The sequence below is a fragment of the Rousettus aegyptiacus genome, unplaced genomic scaffold (genome assembly GCF_014176215.1).
Source record: "Rousettus aegyptiacus isolate mRouAeg1 unplaced genomic scaffold, mRouAeg1.p scaffold_m13_p_12, whole genome shotgun sequence".
Lineage (NCBI taxonomy): Eukaryota > Metazoa > Chordata > Mammalia > Chiroptera > Pteropodidae > Rousettus > Rousettus aegyptiacus.
Window position 1 is genome coordinate 86241052 of NW_023416287.1, and position 3954 is coordinate 86245005.

The following is a 3954-nucleotide window of genomic DNA, read 5'->3' on the forward strand; positions in this document are numbered from 1 at the left end:
CATTTGAAAGAAAGAGATGAATCTCAATAGAGTTAATAGGTCAAACAAGATGTTAAAAATATAAGAACAGGAATTATTAAGTATTCATTTATAGTTCCTGGAAATAAGCTTAATATAACACAAGGTCAATAAGTTGACTGAGTAGCAGAATAAACAGATAAAAAGTCCACTGGAAGAATTCTACAAAACATAGAATAAGAAGATAGAGAGAAAGTACTTAAAAATGTTAAGAGTCATGCAAGGTAGTGTGAGAAGATCCAACATTTATCAAGGAAACTTTCAAGAACAGAGTTCTGAGGGGCAGGAAGGAAACACCCAAAGATATAAGAAAAGAAAAATGCACAGATTTGAAAAAAAATTTGTGTAGATTGAAAGGGCCTGTTAAGAACCTACACTCTCAGACTATGGTAAAATGTGAAAGAGCAAGGAAAAAGAAAGTGTTCTCAAAGCTTTATGAATTATAAGAAAGAAAAGTCATACAATAAAATGAGAATAAGATGGTGTTTAGGGTTCTCTTTGGTCTTACAAGACACATAGCAGAATTGAAATTCTGAGGGGGAAAAAAGATGAAAATAAAACGTGTACCCATATAAGCTGTTACTGAAGTGTGATGGCAAAATGCATGAGCAAGAACTCAGAGTTTACCATCTGCACATTTTAAACTGAAAGAATGTCTGGAAGTTCTACTCCCCCCAAATTTAAAAGTTGCATCAGAGAAGATAATGTGGGATATGAGTAGCAGTGATGCCAAAAAGAAAGAAAAAGAGTAAACCATAATTTAAGCTTAAATTAGAATTAATTTAAAAATTAAAATTCAAATGATGTCAGCATGAGAGATGGTGTGATTGAGGAAGATTAAAATAATGATAGAGAAAGTGTGTACCAGAGAAATATAAAAAATACTATTTAAAAAGAAAACAATAATATTACTTAATAGCATAATTGCTAAATACTGGGAGGTATATATGAAAGAACTTGAACAATTTACCAAAATAGTGAAGAACTTTCATATATCTTTTCTAGATTCCAATAATCAAATAAAAAATTTCTCATTTATTTTTGACATTGCTCATTGTACCAATTTTTCTTTGCCCCACTCAACCCCGAAACACTAGTCTTTTTGGAACTTTCATAAGCTCAATTGATCAATCTTTTATTGCTTCTAGATTTTTAAATCAGACTTTCCTCACATCCAGGTTGTAAAATAATTTACCGATTTCCCCCCGTTACCTGTATGATTTCATTTTTAAAAATTTAGATCTGTGATTGAAATGAAATTTGGTCTGGCATATGAGGTAAAGTATGGATCCAATTTTTATCCTTTTTCAAATGGCTATCCAGTTGTCTAATACCATATACTAAAACATCTATCTGTACCTCAGGAGTTTGAGTTATCACGTTTGTCATGTGCTGTATCAAATTTCTGTATGTGCCCTGGTCTATTTGTCCTGTTTCATTGGTCTGTCTACTAATGTGCCAATATCAGTGTTTTAATTTTAGAGGCTTCCTTGCTTTAATTTTTCAGTGTTTTCCTATTTATTTTAGTTTATTTTTTCATATGAACTATGGAATCATTTTGTCTTGTTGTTTTACTATTTTTTTTTTCTTTTTTCTTTATACTATTTTGGGAAGTTTGTGTATATATACTTGTTTTAGGTGTTGTGTTTATACTGTATCATCTTACGAAGACTTCACAGTACTTTTTTCCTTAGGTTTTTATCATTTAAAAATATCCTCGACTCTCATCTAGTGCCTAGGCAGTAATCAATAGACTTATTCTATCTCCTCATTTCTTTCTAGCTTCTCTTCCCACGGTTTTAGTTGTGTTATTTCTGCCTTGGCAGAACATCTATGTGACTGTCACTCAGGCAAGGAACTCTAACGTGGTCATCACCGCAAACCCTCTTCTGCATCTCTTTCCAATTAGCCCTTTCTTCACCTCTTTAAAATACAGCCGGTATGTGGACGTGGAGCACAGGCGTTTGGCTTCTCTTGTGCAGCATTGTTTGTAAAATTCATCCATTCTGCCCTCACTTCATTTGCCGTCACGGCGGTGCAGCATGTCGTTGTGTGGATAAACCATATTTCATTCAAACGTCCTTCCGGGGCGTATGCCTCCCGGTGCCCATGAGCACACCTTGCTGTTGGGCGTGTCCACCCGAGGCGGACTTGCTGGTCACAGGGAACGTATACGTTCAACTTTAATGTTTTTTGGTTAATGAAAGCTTTTAACTTTTACGTAGCTGGTTTCTTAATCTTTATTATGAGCGTTAACCCTCCTGTGTGTTTCATTTAGCCATGTGATTCATTCAGAATTGATATTTTGTCTGTGGTGAGGCAGTAGTCAAGATTTCTTTTTAGGTGTGTGGATGTCCAGCTGACTCAGCACGAGTTGCTGAAATCGCGTCTCCCCATGGCTCTGTGCTGCTTCTCGAAGCAGTCAAGTGTGCACCTGCGTGTAGGTCTATGTCTGTTTATTCTTCCAGGCCTTTGTTCTGGCTGCTCCTTTGCCAAAGCCACGCTTAGTTATCTAATGACAAGTCTCTCTATCTGATAGAACCTCCTCCTTCTTCAAGAGTATTTTGGCTACTCTTGGCCTTCCGCTCTTTTATATAAATTTGGAATCAGCTGGTCAATTTTTTCCTCCTGTTTAATTCTCCCCCACCCTCCCTTCCATTCCTGACCTATGGATGTTGCTGTTTCCCCTTAAGAACTAGATCTCTGAAGGTGGGGTGTCCCCTCCCACACGCTCGCAGCGTGCATGGGGCCTGGTGCTCCCGCTGTACTTGGGGGGCCTGGCGCACCCGGGGGGCCTGCTGCACCCAAGGTATGGTCCGTGGCTCCACCTGGGGCATGAACCCAGGATCTTCTGCGTGTATAAAGCAGACGTGCTAACCACTACACTATGGAGCCACCCCCTGGTCAGTTTTTTGAAAACACAAAACCTCTTAGGAATTTGATTGAGATTATAATGATCAATTTTAAGAGAATTGATGTCATTACAATATCAAGTCTTCCAAACCACAAATTAAATATATCCTGCCATTTGTTTAGGTCTTCTTAATTTCTCCATCCTGTGTTTGATCTTTTTCTAGGCAGAGGCTTGCATATCTTTCCTTTTTAATAGGTACGTGATGCTTTTTGATACTCTTTTAAATCATGTATTTTAAAATGTCTATTTTCTAACTGTATATCGCTAGCATATGAAAATATCTGACCTTCTAATATTGACCTTGCATTCATCAATCTTGCCAAACTCATTTTTTAATTCTTATAATGTACGTGTCAATTCTTTTGTGAATGGTAATTTGATTTGTTTCATTCTGAGTCTTGAAACTTTTAATTAACTAATGAATTAAATAATCAACTGCCTTATTGCCTTTGCTAGGATCTCTGGTTCAGTTCTGAATGGAAACAGTGATAGCGGGTATACTTGTTTTAATTTTGATCACAAAGAGAAAACTGTGTGTGTGTGTGTGTGTGTGTGTGTGTGTGTGTGTGTGGTCTTTCTCCTTCTCCATTTCATTCCACCTATAAACTCTATTAAAGGACATGTACCGTGAGCATGTTCCTTGCTCAACATGTAAAAATGATCGTTTCTCCCACATTAATGTATCAGTTCTAAAGAGTCCCAATCAAAGGAGAATATATTCAAGAATTGCCAAAGAATTTTTGGAAAGCAAGCACAGTGAGAAGGCTTGGGCTAGATATTAAAAAACATTCGTCTTGGGTCAGCTACCCTAGAAGCAGAGCAGAAGACAGGGATTCTTGTTCGGTTAACTTGGGGGGTGAGGGAAGGGAGGGGGAGCTTCTTTGAGAGAAGCAGGACAGGGGAAGGGAAACATGGTAATTAATCTCGAGACCTCTGATCCTATCGGGGAAGCTCAGGGCGACAAATTGCAAATTGCAAAATTAGTCCTATTTTGATGCCAGGGGACTGTCTTCTCCTTTTAT

The 3954-nt window shown here is 37.5% G+C and overlaps 1 non-coding gene across 1 annotated transcript; it reads right to left on the bottom strand.

Moving 5' to 3' along the window:
- Positions 1-2837: 2837 nt before the first annotated feature.
- TRNAI-UAU lies at positions 2838-2913 on the bottom strand. The gene has a single exon. It is a non-coding gene; the product is annotated as a tRNA-Ile (tRNA).
- Positions 2914-3954: the final 1041 nt, after the last annotated feature.